General features: G+C 37.3%; 1 long non-coding RNA gene across 7 annotated transcripts in view; it reads left to right on the top strand.

Annotated features, from left to right (window-relative positions):
- The window catches only part of LOC103565380 (uncharacterized), a 160994-nt gene that overhangs the window by 76291 nt on the left and 68279 nt on the right, over nucleotides 1-16424 (top strand). For all 7 annotated transcript variants that reach the window (XR_011525934.1, XR_011525938.1, XR_011525939.1 and 4 more), the window contains one exon: nucleotides 14423-14569. This is a non-coding gene — a long non-coding RNA (uncharacterized lncRNA). The remainder of the gene's footprint in view (nucleotides 1-14422; nucleotides 14570-16424) is intronic.

Genomic DNA, 16424 nt, shown 5'->3' with positions numbered 1-16424 from the left:
GCTAAATTCTTAATACGTCATAGGCAATTGTGTATTTGTAGCTAAGTATCCTGATTGTGGTCAGTGAATGAAAGATGAATAAAGGGAAACATCAAATGTAAAAGGATTTTGGATTCCTGCTAAGGTTGATCAGACATTATCTGGTAGATGGTGGAGGATGAGAAACCTGATTAGATATTGAGGATGATCAGATATAAAGGAAGAGAGATTTTTGCTATATGACTTAGTATGGTTCTTGCTAAGGATTTTACAAGAAAATACACAGGTGTGCCTAGGAGAAGGGCAAAAGTGTGATAAAGTTTGGCCGAGCAAGGGATCTTTGTTAGCTCCCTCTTATTCAAAGGAAAGAAGAAGCCTTCTTCTTTCCTTAATGTAAGTTCATTTGCTGTTCGGTCACCTTTTATTCCTTAAAGACCAGCAGAACCATCTGCTGAGACTTGGTAGTACAGGATATGCTGTGTGGTGCTAGACATCAAGCATTTAATGAGGGGAAGTTTCTATGAAAATTAAAGAAAAATCAGAAATAAAAGTTAAAAATCCAGTTTCTATTTCCATAGAGTATCCAGTGGAGAAGTTTTCTGGATATTGGCCTCAAAGCATCATTAGATTTTGGAGTGAGGACAGCAGAAGCAATAAATGGTATTACAAGTTTGCAGTTTGCATGTCTGTAGTGATGGCATCAGATGTTTCAGTGAGCTTTCTGAGTGGCCCACACCGAAGCTGGTGTGAAAGTTGCCTATTCATAATACATTGTGAACATGTCTATGAAGTTTATATCAAGTTGTGCAGCTTCAGATGGCAGGGCTTGAGAAACGGGCAGTTATGGCTCTCATTGGTTCCAAGTCAGAATGCAGAAAAATTGGAAATATTGAATTGGAGAGTTGTAGCCATATATTGGGTAATACTAGAAGAATTTAGGATTTATCAAAGACTTGCAAAATGTATAAGCCTGAACCCAAAGAGTATACTGGAGTTTTTTATTGAAACATATTTTTCTCTATAATAATCTTTTCTATCAGAAAGAATCAAAGTCATATGAATGTTTGCAAAGTAACTCTAGTCTTATTACACTTTGCTTTATTATTTACCTAAGGCAGGGAGAATAATTATTGGCCTCATAGGTCTTTTGAGTTTATATGCTGGAACTTTTCTTAAGGAATCTCATTTTAGAATTTAAAACCTGTCTTTAGGCTAGGATTTCAAGCCTAGTTCTTGCCATCAGATTTTGCTGGCTATACTCATAGATTCAAGAAAATTCCTCTTTCTCAAGTTCCCCCCAAATAGCTTGTGGTTCTAGGTTCTGCCATTAAGTTGCTATCCCTACTCACCTCTAAGATGGGGGAACACTATTAGCCAGGTTACGATCATTTTCTCCAAAGCAGGCCTTACAAGCATTTATCCCTTAAGTCAACCTAGTTCTTAAAGCTGTCTGGTCATATTTGATTCAATGCACATCATTCTCAACTATGACATTCCAATCAAAGCCTTGGTAATATAGCCAATGTTTTCAATTACGTCCTGTTATAAGAAGAACAGACTCTAGTGACCTTATGCAAATAAATGTATTTCCATAAAAATAAGATTACTAAGAATGTTCAAATTATGGAAGACTAGGGAGGGAGAAAAAGTAATTGTTGCATATTTGTTCACAAAGTATATTTGGTTTTCTTAAGTGATCAAAGAACTGATAAAGACAAGATGAAGCATAGGAAATTATGTTAAGACACAAAATCTTGGTTTCTCAGGCTGATTCCTTAAAAGGTAAAGAAAAATCAGTTTTTACAGTTTCTATTAAGAGCCATCCAACAAGCTCTGTAAACGGTTTTGTGTTAGCAGAGAGAATCGAATTCTAATTGTGCATCCTTATAGTATTAATTCTTGGGCTAATTTAAAAAAAAATTATCAAGATTATGATAGTTTATAACATTGTGAAATTTCAGTTGTATGTTATTGTTTGTCAGTCGTGTTGTAGGTACACCACTTCACCGTTTGTGCCCACTCACCACCCCCGCTTTCCCCTGGGAACCACTAATCTGTTCTCTTTGTCAACATGTTTAAATTCCACATGTGAGTGGAATCATACAGAGATTGTCTTTCTCTAGTTGGCTTATTTCACTTAACATAATTCCGTCAAGGTCCATCCATGTTGTTGCAAATGGGACAATTTGGTCTTTTTTATGGCTGAGTAGTATTCCATTGTATATATATACCACGTTTTCTTTATCCAATCATCAGTTGATGGACACTTAGGTTGCTTCCACATCTTGGCTATTGTACATAATGCTGCAATGAACATAGGGGTGCATGGGACATGTAGAATTGCTGCTTTCAAGTTCTTTGGATAGATACCCAGTAGTGTGGTGGCTGGGTCATATGGTATTTCTATTTTTAATTTTTTTGAGAAATCTCCATACTGTTTTCCACAGTGGCTGCACCAGTTTGTATTCCCACCAGCAGTGTATGAGGGTTCCTTTTTCTTCACAACCTCTCCAACATTTGCCACTTTTTGTTTTGGTTATTTTTGCCATTCTAATGGGTGTAAGGTGATATGTTAGTGTAGTTTTGATTTTCATTTCCCTAATGATCAGTGATGATGAACATCTTTTCATGTGCCTATTAGCCATCCATATACCTTCTTTGGAGAAATGTCTGTTCATGTCCCCTGCCCATTTTTTAATTGGGTTCTTTGATCTTATTTTTTTGTTGAGTTGTGTGAGCTCATTATATATTGTGGAGATTAACCCTTTGTCGGATATGTGACTTGCAAATATTTTTTCCCAATTGCTGGGTTGTTTCTTTGTTTCAATCCTGTTTTACCTTGGCTTGAAGAAGCCCTTTAGTCTGATAAGTCCCATTTGTTTATTCTTTCTGTTGTTTCACTTGTCTGAGAAGACACGGTGTGTGTACTGCCTATACTTTCTTCTAGAAACCTTATGGTTTCAGGTCTTGCAGTTAGGTCTTTGAACCATTTTGAGTTTATTTTTGTGAATGGTGAAAAAGAATGGCCCATTTTCATTCTTTTACATGTGGCTTTCCAGTTTTCCCAGCAAATTTTGTTGAAAAGACTTTCTTTTTTCCATCGTATGCCCTCAGCTCCTTTGTCGAAGATTAGCTGTCCATAGATGTGTGGTTTCATTTCTGGGCTTTCAATTCTGTTCCACTGATCTGTGCACCTGATTTTTGTACCAGTACAATGCTGTTTTCATTGCTGCAGCTTTGTAATATCTTTTGAAGTCAGAGATTGTGATGCCTCCAGCTTTGTTCTTCGGGGTCTTTTGTTGCCCCATATGAATTTTAGGATTCTTTGTTCTATTTCTGTAAAGAATGTCATTGGGATTCTGATTGGGATTGTGTTGAATCTGTAGATTGCTTTAGGTAGAATGGACATTTTAACTATGTTTATTCTTCCAATCCATGTGCTTGGAATGTCTTTTCATCTCTTTATGTCGTCATCAATTTCTTTCAGGAAAGTCTTGTAGTTTTCCTTGTATAGGTCTTTCTGTTCCTAGTTAAATTCATCCCAAGGTATTTTATACTTTTGTTTGTGATTGTGAATGGTATTGTGTTCTTGAGTTCTTTTTCTGTTAGTTCGTTATTAGAATATAGAAATGCTACTGATTTATGTAAGTTGATTTTATACCCTGCAACTTTGCTGTAGTTCTTGATTAGTTCTAAAGGTTTTCCAATGGATTCTTTGGGGTTTTCTATATATACGATCATATCATCTGTAAACAGCGAGAGTTTCACTTCATCACTCCTGATTTGGATTCCTTTTCTTCCTTTCTCTTGCCTAATTGGTCTGGCCATAACCTCCAGTACTATGTTGAATAAGAGTGGTAATAGAGGGCATCCTTGTCTCGTTCCTGTTTTCAGTGGGATGGTGCTCACTTTTTGCCCATTCAGTATGATGTAGGCTGTGGGTTTGTCATATATGGCCTTTATTATGTTGAGGTAATTTCCTTCTATCCCCATTTTGTTCAGAGTTTTTATCATGAATGGCTGTTGGATCTTGTCAAATGCTTTCTCTGCATCTATTCAGATGATCATGGTTTTATTCCTCAATTTGTTGATGTGGTGTATCACACTGATTAATTTGTCAATGTTGAACCATCCCTGTGTCCCTGGTATGAATCACACTTGATCATGATGTATGATCCTTTTGATGTATTGCTGAAATTGGGTTGCCAAAATTTTGTTGAGAATTTTTGCATCTATGTTCATTGGCGATATTGGCCTGTAGTTCTCCTTTTTCGTGCTGTCCTTGTCAGGCTTTGGTATCAGGGTGATGTTGGCCTCATAGAATGTGTTAGGAAGTGTTCCATCCTCACTAATTTTTTGGAATAGCTTGAAAAGGATATGTATTAAATCCTCTCTACAAGTTTGGTAGAATTCCCCAGGAAAGCCATTTGGTCCTGGGGTTTTATTCTTTGGGATGCTTTTGATTCCTGTTTCAATCTCTTTCCTTGTGATTGGTCTGTTCAGATTGTCTGTTTCTTGTTGACTTAGCTTTGGGAGGTTGTAAGAGTCTAATAATTTATCCATTTCCTCTAGGTTATCCATTTTGTTGGCATATAGTTTTTTGTAGAATTCTCTTATAATCCATTGTATTTCTGTGGAGTCTGTTGTTATTTCTCCTCTTTCATTTCTGATTTTGTTTATTTGAACTTTGTCTCTTTTTTTCTTTGTATGTCTGCCTAGGGGTTGTCAATTTTATTTATCTTCTCAAAGAACCAGCTCTTTGTTTCATTGATACTTTCTACCGCCTTTTTTGTTTCAATAGCATTTTTTTCTGCTCTGGTTATTATTATTTGTCTCCTTCTGCTGACTTTGGGCTTTTTTTGTTCTACTTTCTCTAATTGAGTTAGGTGTAATTTGAGATTGCCTATTTGGGGTTTTTCTTGTTTGTTAAGGTGTGCCTGTATTCCGATGAATTTCCCTCTTAATACAGCTTTTGCTGTATCCCAAATGAGTTGATATGGCATGTCATCATTTTCATTTGTCTCCAGATATCTTTTGACTTCTCCTTTAATTTCTTCAATGATCCATTGCTTGTTCAATAGCATATTGTTTAGTCTCCACATGTTTGTCCCTTTCTCATCTTTTTTCTTGTAATTAATTTCTAGGTTTATAGCATTATGATTGGAAAAGATGGTTATTATTATTTCAATTTTTTAAAATTTATAGAGGTTTGCCTTGTTTCCCAACATATGGTCTATCTTTGAGAATGTTCTGTGCGCACTTGAGAAGAATGTGTATTATGCTTTTTCTTTTTTTTCTTTTTTCTTTTTCTTTGTCTTTATTGATTTATATTTTTTTCAGATGTACATCATATTTCAAATTCTGTATACATTACATCATGTTCACCACCCAAACACTAATTATAGTGCATCCCCTCACATGTGACCCTAATCACCCCTTTTGCCCTCCCATCTCCCCCCTTCCCCAATGGTAACCACCAGTCCAATCTCCAATGCTATGTGTTTTTTTGGTCATTTTTGTCTTCTACTTATGAGTGAGATCATATGGTATTTGACTTTCTCCCTCTGACTTATTTCACTCAGCATAATACCCTCAAGTTCCATCCATGTTGTCACAAATGGCCGGATTTTGTAATTTCTTATGGCTGAGTAGAAGTCCATCGTGTATAAATACCACATCTTCTTTATCCATTCGTCCCTTTATGGGCACCTAGGTTGCTTCCAAGTCTTGCCTATTGTGTATAATGCTGCAATGAATGTAGGGGTGCAAATATCTTTATGCCTTTGTGTTTTCAAGTTCTTTGGATAAATACCCAGCAGTGGAATAGCTGGATCATATGGAAGATCTATCCTTAATTTCCTGAGGATACTCCAAACTGCTTTCCATAGTTGGCTGCACCAGTTTCCACTCCCACCAGCTGTGTACCAGGGTTCCCTTCTCCCCATGTCTTCTCCAACATTTTTTGTTTCCTATCTTGTTAATTATAGCCATTCTGATGGGAGTGAGGTGATATCTCATTCTAGCTTTGATTTGCATTTCCCTGATAGCTAATGATGTTGACCATGTTTTCATATGTCTATTGGGCATCTGTATGTCTTCTTTGGAGAAATCTCTGTTCAGATCTTTTGCCCATTTTTTAATTGGGTTGTTGGTTTTTTGGATGTTGAGCTGTATATTTTAGATATTAACCCCTTATCTGAGATATGGTCTGCAAATATCTTCTCCCAATTGTTAGGTTGTCTTTTCATTTTGTTGATGGTTTCCTTTACTGTTATATGATTTCTGATTACCTGTATTAGTAACATATATGTACACACATATAACCTCAGAATATTTATTATCACTTATTATTTGAGAATGGTTCCCATGTAATTTAACATACCAAATAAATTAATGTATCATCTAATTAGTTTTGCATCTACCTTTTATAAGGGGAGAGACAAATTCTTTAGATTTTCCAGGAGTGATCTGGGAAATCTCAAAGTTAGTTTGAGGTCAAAAACACAATTTGAGATTTTATTTTGGTAATTTGCCAAAAATGTCAAAAAGTTTGAACATTTGACCAAATAGGATCACAAATCATTGTGAAACTACACTTAGTTATCTATTTAATCAAAGTGACAATTAGTATATTTCTAAGATAAATACAGAAAGTTACATAGTTTTAAAAAGTCTACCTCTTTTGGTATTGAGAAGACTTTTTTTTAAGTAATCAATGACATGGTGAAGACAACGTGATGCACAGGGAATTATTTTAAGACACAAAATATTGGTTTTCCACACTTACTAGGTAAAGGAAAACTCTTTCAATTTCTTGTGAAGAGCAGACCAATAATCTAAGAAAACTTTGTTCTTCGGGGCCCGCCCCATGGCTGAGTGGTTAAGCTCATGAGCTACACTTCGGTGGCCCAGGGTTTTGTTGGTTCGGATCCTGGGTGTGGACATGGCACCGCTCGTCAGGCCACGTTGAGGTGGTATCCCACATGCCACAGTTATAAGGACTTGCAACTAATAATAAACAGCTATGTACTGGGGGATTTGGGGAGAAAAAGCGGAAAAAAAAGATTGGCAACAGTTGTTAGCTCAGGTGCCAATCTTTAGAAAAAAAAGAAAACTTTGTTTTTGTAGCAGAGAGAGAGAACCAAATTCTAGTTTTGCATTGCTTTAATATTAATGGTAAGGCTAATTTAAAAAGTCTTTTAAATAAATCCATCCCATAAAACCATAAAACTCCTAGAAGAAAACATAGTGGGTAAGGTCTGTGACATCAGTCTTTGCAATGCTTTTTCTATTGAAACCAAAATCAAAGAGACTACAAGTAAAAATAATCATGTGGGGCTACATCAAACTAAATAACTTCTGCACAGCAAAGAAAATCATAAACAAATGAACGGATAACCTGAGGAATGGGAGAAATTATTTGCATATCATATATCTGATAAGCAGTTATTATCCACAATATATTAAAAAACTCATACAACTCAATAGCAAATAACCAATAAATCCAATTAAAAAATGGTGAGAGGAACTGAATAGGCTTATTTCCAGAGAAGATACACAAATGGCCAACAGGGACATTAAAAAGTGCTCAACATCACTAATCATCAGGGAAATGAAAATGAAAACCACCAGGAGATATCACCTCACACCTGTTAGAATGTCTGAAATAAAAAAACAGATAAGTCTTGGTAAGGATGTGATAAGAGGAAAGCTTTGTGAACTGTTTATGGGAATGTAAATTGGCTCAGGTACTACAGAAAATAGTATGGAGGTTCCTCATAAAATTACAAATATAACCAACATATGATCCAGCACTTCCACTTCTGGGTATATACACACAGAAAGCAAAATCAGTTATCTCAAAAAGATATCTGTACCCCCATGATCACTGCAGCATTATTTACACTAATCAGGTAATGGAAACAACCTAAATGTCCACTGATAGATGAATGTACAAAGAAAATTATATACCTGTGTGTGTGTGTGTGTGTGTGTATAATGAAATATTATTAAGTCATAAAGGAGAAGCAAATCATGCCATTTGCACCAACATGGATGATGAACCTTGAAGACATTTTTATAAGTAAAATAATTCAGACAGAGAAACAGATATTGTATGATATCTCTCATATGTGATATCTAAAAAATTCAAACTCACAGAAAGAAAGAACAGATTGCTGCTTGCCAGAGGCATGCAGGAGAGGATGGAGGAAATGGGTGTTTGGAGGAGGTCATCAAGATTACATGAACGCAGGTTGACCTGTGAGCTGAACCTAGGAAATTGGAGGCTCCTTACCCCCTCCCTCATCCTTGGAATGTACCTTCTGCCCAGTGTTCCCCTAGCCTGAACTTTTTCAGGATATAGTTTGAGAGAGCAATGTGTTGTTGAGACCATCTGGATTGCATATGTGACTGAACTCAGTTACAGGCTCTAGATAAACTTTTAAGATTCTGACAGGTGAATGCAAAGAGCACTTGTCTTGCAGCCACCCAAGACAAGCCTTGTGTGTAAGCTCCCTTGCTTATTAAAACTGCCAATCTAGAAGGGTCTGCCTCTTTTTTTGGTCTCTTTTTGCCCTCAAGTACAGGGATCAGTTTGTGAACTAACACGGTAAGGGTGGTCAAAAGGTACACACTTCCAGTTATAAGATAAAACAATTCTGGTTATGTAATGTGCAGATTCATGGCTCTAGTTAACAATAATACATTGTATATTAGAACTGCTAGGAGAGTAGATCATAAAAGTCACAATTAGAAGATAAACTTTATAACTCTGTGAAGTGATAATTGTTAACTAAACTTGTTGTGGTAATCATTTCACAATATATACATATATCAAATCATTTTGTTATACACTCTAAACTAACACAATGTTACATATTGATTATATCTCAGTAAAACCGTGGCTAAAAAAAGAGACACGCTAATGGAAAGGTATAACAAAGTATTATAAAACATAACTATTGAAAAGTCTGTTTATAAATTTTATCCCACTAACATTGATTTAATTCACTTGTGCTTAGCAATTGCATTTAACTTGGTCATAAATATTTCACAATCTAAGTAATCAAATATAGCCATCATTCTAAGTTTTTTCTCTTCTTGACAAATTAGGCAAATATAAAAAAACTCACAGGCAAAGAATCTAAAACGTTCGACATATGGTTCTACCTTTTTTCTTTTAAAACATTTTTCTACCAGAGGTTGGCCCAGTGGCATAGTGGTTAAGTTTGCGCACTCCACTTCAGCGGCCAGGCGTTTGCAAGTTTGGATCCTAGGTGTGGATGCACACAATGCTCAAGCCATACTGTGGTGGCATCCCATGTACAAAATAGAGGAGATCAGCACAGATGTTAGCTCAGTGACAATCTTTCTCCAGCAAAAAGAGGAAGAATGGCAACAGATGTTAGCTCAGGGCCTATCTTCCTCACACACACACACACGCACACACACACCCTACTATACTTGACATATATCAAACACTTTACTTTTACTGTATATTTTGCCATAAGGTTGGATTTATAGTTTTATAATCTTAAACATCTAGTAGAGGTTAACACAAACTTGTTTGGTTGCCAAACTAGGTAGAAAAATTTTATGTATGCATTGCATTTAATGCTGACATCTCTGTAGACGTCTATTTTTATTTTACCAACAATTTAAAAAACTAGCTTTATTATCAAATATTATTCCAGTTAAAGGGATGTTAAAAATTGGATTCATTTCTATTTCTGAGAGTTTCAGAAATACTTAATTTGCTTATTTACCTCTAAGCCAGTTTGAATAGAAGTCCTGTAAAGGATTTTATAAATTAATTTGGTAATATCCAGATGTAGAAAAATTTCATGTATACATAACAAATGTACATATATTTTTATATACATAAATATACAGATGGATGAAAACAGACATCTTAGAGCTTTCATTCTAAAACATTAGCCTTAAGTCAGTAAAACTGTAATACAATATCACTGGTTATCTCTACTTTATATTTTTGACTGAATTGTATTTCTGTCAAATGTGACAAGTTAATACTACCTGTTTACCAATACTTGTGGAGGAGACTTTTAAGATTTTCTTTTGCCCATGATGTAATCTGATGGAGGCTGGGACTCCATTTAAGGCCAATGGCTGAGGAAACTTTTAGCAACTGTCTGGATTTCTCCCAAACCCAACTGAGTGGGCAAAACATCCAGTTCTATTTCCAAATAGCTTTTTGTTCACTTATTAGCCTTGGTCCATTGCTCTTTGGAGTTCTTTTTTCTCTTCAGAGACCTTGGTGGAATGTAGGAGACCTAAAGTTCAAGTGCCAGTAGGGAGATGAGGAATGAAGCGAGAAGGGAAAAGTGGCAGGGTGGACACAGGGATGGAGGGAGTAAAGGTTTGAAGGGAGAAATATCAAAGGATTCAAGGGAACTGGAGGGAAGATCCAAAGTAGTAAAAGGAGGAAGCAGGAGCAATGGTCATGGGAAGACGGAGGTTTAAGTAGCCAGTTTGGGAAGACCATAAATTTCCCAAGAGGCCATTGGAGTTCCAAATTATACTTAGTAAAATCTGGCTAATAAGAAGGAAGCAGACAAGTTGGTAGAGCACATTTTCAGCAGGGGTTTAAGGAGAGGGTTTTTAGTCCACTGAGCAGCTCCCATGTTCTTACCTCATGGTATCTTTACACATATGAACAAATAAGTTTGGTACTCCAACCCAGCTTGTGCTGGCCTGACATTTTCTCCCTGCTTCCTATAAACAGAGAAACAAGTACTCTATCTCAGCCTCTCATTGTCTAGGACTCTAATATAGCTTCTATATTTTAATCAAAATCTTAAGAATCAAAATCTGTCACTGCCTGCTACAAGAGACATTTGTCTCACCAGCGGTTTAGGAGTCAGGCTCACCAGTGGATCTCTGATCAATCAGGAAGGAAGCCAAAGTCTTCAAAGGTACATACTTAGGGTCCTGGGTGAAGGCTTCACAGTTCTAATGATGAATCTGGTACTGAGTTGCAGCACCGTAACTGTCAAAAATAAAGTAGAGATGGACATTAGTTAAGGCAGTAAAAACAGGTTTTATTAAGGACAGTTGCAATAGGGAAAAAGATACCTCAGTAGACTACCAGGATGAAATGGGAATACAGCATGGGCAATTGAGAACTTTAAACAAGGAGGCTGGTGGCATTCAGCAGGTGGAAAATTGCTGAGAGGAAACATCAAGGGTAAGGGGGATTCTGGCTAAACTGGCCTAATATGATTCTTGTTAAGGAAGGGCTAGGCTGATCAGACATCATCTGATCTATGATGGAAGAGGACAAAACTGATTAGTAAGAGTGATCAGACATGGAGGATGAGACTTTCTTACTACACTTTTAACAATGTTCTAGTAAAAGTTTTTACAAGGAAGAGCACAGATGGTATTTGGAGAAGTTTCTCCTAAGGGCCAGGAGCCAGGCTCCTCCTGGCTAATATTTAGTGAAGCAAGAATCTTTGTTACTACCAGTAGTTAGACAACAACTCCACACTGGAGGCAAGGAAGATTATGTGTGGAATACAGAATATCCCTTAGGATGTGTCTTAGTATTACCATGCCCTGAGATTAAGGTCGATGGAAAATCACAACAACGTAATCCAAGCAACACTAGCAATGGCTCAGACTCTTCAGGAATGAACATTCTGGTTCCACAACCAGATGAAGATATTGCTGAGGCAAAGGAAATGCAGAATGGGTAGTAGAATAAGGTACATATATATATCAGCTTCAAACTTGTGACCAGTTACAGAAAAGAGGACTGCAATTGCCATGAATATCTTCTTGTTATTTTATTATGAATATATTTGTGTGTATAAAAACGTATCTTAACTATCTTTGTTTTCTATCCTTGTTATTCCGTCATCATGCAACATGTATACATTGACTTTATATCATATATTTAATTATTGTTAATGTACATCATATTGTTTGTTATTGTATATAGAGAAGAAGAGTAAACATCAATTAAGAAATTTCCTTCCTCTTCTGGGGAAGTAGTTAGTGTGTTTTAAATTGTATGCAGCATAGATGTATCATGTTAGGCAGAATTACAACCTTGTTATTATCTTTATTTGAAGAATGAGTATATTTAAAAGCAATGCATATAGGTGTCAAGTTGACAAGGGGTTGATTTTTGAGGGTTAATTTTATGTGTCAACTTGACTGGACTAAGAGAATTATAGATGGGTGATAAAACATTATTTTTGGGTGTGTCTGTGAGGGGGTCTATTAGCATTGGAGTCAGCAGACAGTAAATAGTTCTCCCTCACCAATGTGGGCAGGCATCATCCACTCTGAATAGAAAGCCTGAATAGATCAAAAATCAAAGGAAGTGTAAATTTCTATTACCTTTCCTTATCTGGATGTCCATTCTTCTCTGCCCTAAGACATAAGTTCCCCTGGTTCAGAGGCTTTGGGCCCTCGGAATTACACCAACGGCTCCTTTGTTCTCAGGCCTTTTGGCTGAGACTAGAAGTTAGGCCATAAATTCCCCTGGTTCTGAGGCCACAGAGTTGGACTGAATTATATCAAGTTTGCCTGGTTCTCCAGCTTGCAGATGGCAGATAGTGGGACTTCTGGGCCTCCATAACTGCCTGACTCATTTCCTATGTTAATCTCCTTTTTATCTATGCATGTATATCTATCTTATTGGTTCTGTTTTTCAGGCGAATACTGTCTAATATAGCTTTTGTTACTGAGAATGGTTCTAGAGGAACAGAATTTTAAAAATGAGTTTTCTGTATTGTTCTGGTGTTTCTGGAATTGTCTCTCTAGTCTGATTAAATTTAAAGATGCTAATGACTCTGCTTCATGTAAGAACAGAGTGCTGATAGTTGAGGGTGTAAAGTGATTATAGAGATAAGCAAGGAACAAAGTAACTCTGTATATACTTTCTTACTTTTTTGGGAAAACTAAGGAATATAATGATTGGTTATTTCCTTCTAATGTCCCTGGACAAAATGGTGAAAAAAAGAAGGAGCACAGAGATTTGAATTATTAGCTCAGGCTTGCATCAATGATGTAAGACCTTCTAGGTTTGATGAGGGGGAGATTTATCTCCTGGCAGGCTGAAATTGCTGAAAATCAAACTGTAATTGGCTAAATTTCAAGGCAAGTTGTCATGCTCTTTGTATGTCTTATGTTAAAGTTAGGGCATTGATTGGGAAAAAATGGGTTCCTGTAATGAGGAATGAGAATGTGTGAGAAGGTTCTGATGAAGCTGGTGACATTTATTCTGTAAGTTCTGATAAATCTTCTTTGCCAGTGACAGTAGTCTCCCCACCCCCAGGGAAGTGACCTCCCTACACTGAAAAAAAATGGCCTCTGCAACCTCAATGGCAGTGGTATCCTCTCTACTAGTGGTAGGAACCTCCACATCCACAGTTGTATCAGCTTTTCCACCTCCATCTGAGGGCATTAACACTGTATTGCCTTATTAAACAGCAATGGCCTCCCTTGAAACAGTTCCCACCTATGCCTAGACTCAACACCCAGCAGGCCCCTAAAGTGTGACCTGTGAGGAGATGTGCTACAGTCCAAAAGAACCAACTGAGTTTTCTAATTTATACAAGCAGAAATCTGGGGGAATTTGTATGGGAATGCATATTAAGGGTGGGGGATAATAGTGGAAGGGTTATAAAGTTGGATTAGTTGAATTTAATGATGTAGATGCATTAAGCAGGGATTCTGCATTTAATGCAGACCAGAGAGATACAAAGGATTCTAACAGTTTGTTGGGTTGATTGGCTAAAACTTAGGTGAAATGGCAATGCTTGATCTTCCTTCATTTAATATAGAAGAAGGGATTCAAAGCTTAGGGAATTGGAATGTTAGAATATATGTACATATATATAAAACACTGGCAGGGTCCAGAAGACTCACCATTTACCAGTACTTTGAGAAATAAATTAGAGAAAAGAGCCTAGCCTTCTTGAAGGGCTTTTTGATTGCTCTGCTCTGTAGGCCAGACATTCCAGTAAAACTGCAGCCACTCAACTGGACGATCTAAATGCAATGGCAGTAAGTAGATCCCAGGGTTGCAGGCACTAAATAGTTTTGCTCATCCCCCAAAGACAAAGTAGGTGTAGTTAGTGTAACAGACAGCAAATTCAAAGGTGAATTCAGAATAGTCTGACTCCACAAACCTATGACTTGGTTCGTTAGTCATGGTGTTCCTATAATGGAAAGAGATAGAATCCTACTAAATTCTTACTTGATCTGTATGAGCAGTAAAGTTCTAGGACAACTGAAAAAAAGTCTAACTTGAATGATAAAAATAGAGAGTCATGGCCCGCCCCTCAATCAATTTCTAGATTGAGAGAATTAACAGATCCAGAACCCCTTGAGGGAAGGAGTAACTAGGTCCCCTTGAGGAAGGACCTGGCACATGACTGAAAATTTATGCTGTTAATCTTTCTCCCAGGTTTCTGCACGGGGACCTATGAGATTTTAAGAGGATAACTGTACATTACAGTAAAGGAAATAATCAGGCCTTTGTGAGACTACTGTGATACTGGCACTGAACTGACACTGTTTCCAGGAGACTCAGAAAGTCCATGTAGGCCTCCAGGTGAGTAGGGACTTTTAGGGGTCATATAATCAGTGTTTTTTTGCGTAGCTCCATCTCACAGTGGGTTCAGTAATGCCTGGACTTATCCTTTGGTTATTTATTGAGTTCTAGAATGTATAATTGGAATAGAGATACTTAGTAGCTGACAGAATCCCCTCATTCATCCCTTGACACAGAGTGTGAGGGCTATTATTGTGGAAAAATCTATATGAAAGCCCTTAGAACTCCCTGCTCCTATGAAAATAGTAATTCAAGCTATACCACATTCCTGGAGGGATTGCAGGTATTCATGCCATCATCAAGGACAGAAGATGCAGGGGTGGTAATTCCCACCAGTCCTCATCCAGCTCTTCTATTTGGCCTGTGCAGAAGACAGATAGATGTTGGATAATGACAGTGGAATATCTCAAGCTTAACTTAGTGGTGATTCTAACTGCTGCTTCTGTACCGGATGTGGTTTTATTGCTTGAAAAAAATTACACATCCTCTGGATACTGGTATGCAGCTATTGAACTAGAAAATGCCTTTTTCCTCATACCAGTACACAATGCCCACCAGAAGTATTTTCTCTCACCTGGAATGACCCGCAATATACTTTCACTGTCATACCTCAGGGATATATCAACTCTCTGTCCCTATGTCACAATGTAGTTTTCAGAGACCTTGATAGTATTTCACTTCCACAAGATATTACACTGGTCCAATGCATTGATGATCTTATGCTGATTGGACCTACAGAGCTGAGAAAGAAACTACTCTAGAATTGATGTTAAGACATTTGCATGGGTCTCTTCAGAGAAACAGTTCTAGGCTTGCTACTGAGTGTATAGGGACTGAATGCTTGTTCACTTACATGGCCAGATTCTGATTATATATCAATTCAGGTACTGTTGCTGATGGTTTGGCTTGATTGTAGGGACTTGAAAGGAATATGATTGGAATGATAGCAATAATAAATTTTTGGAAAGAGGTATTTGAATATACTTATCTTACTGGGCAAAAATCATGAAGACTTTGGTGACCCACATGAATGCTCACCAAAGGTTGAACTCAGAAGAGGATAATTTCAATAATCAAGTGGTTAGGATGACATATCTGTGGATACCAGTCAACCTCTTTACCCAAACACCTTGTCATTGCCCAACAGGCTCATGACGAAGTGGCCATGGTGGCAGGGAAAAAGTTATGAATGATGCCAGCATTAGGGGCTCTCAATCACCAGTTACCAGTGTCCAATCCACCAGCACTGAACAGCAACATTGAGTCTCTGAGATAGCACTGTTCCTGAGGTGTTTAGGCAGCTACCCAGTGACAGATAGATTACACTGGACCACTTTCATCATAAAGAAGTCAGTGTTTTGTCAATACTGGAATAGACATTTACTCTGGGTATGTGTTAGCCTTCTTTGCATTCAAAGCTTCTGCCAAAACTCACATCTGTGTACTTACAGAATATCTTATTCACGGTCACGGTATTCAACACAGCATTGCTTCACTGTGGAAAGAACTCACTTCACAACCAAATAAATGAGGCAATGGACCCATGCTTATGGGATTCACTGCTTTTTACCATGTTTCCCCTTGTCCTGATACATCTGGCTTGTAGAAAAGTGGAAGGGCCTTTTGAAGACTCAGTTGTAGTTCCAGTAGTTAGCAGTATGTTGCAGACTAGGGCAAGATTCACTGAGATGCTGTTAATACTCTGAATTAGAGACCAATACATTGTCTTGTTTTTCTAATAGCCAGAATTCATGGGTCCGTTAATCAAAGAGAGTAAATTGGAGTGGCACCACGCACTATTATCCCTAGAGACCCAATAGCAACATTTTTGCTTTCTTTACCTGTGACTTTATGC

The sequence above is a fragment of the Equus przewalskii genome, chromosome 1 (genome assembly GCF_037783145.1).
Source record: "Equus przewalskii isolate Varuska chromosome 1, EquPr2, whole genome shotgun sequence".
In the NCBI taxonomy this organism is placed as follows: domain Eukaryota; kingdom Metazoa; phylum Chordata; class Mammalia; order Perissodactyla; family Equidae; genus Equus; species Equus przewalskii.
Note: the sequence above shows the minus strand (reverse complement) of the source record. Positions and strands in the feature narration are given on the sequence as shown.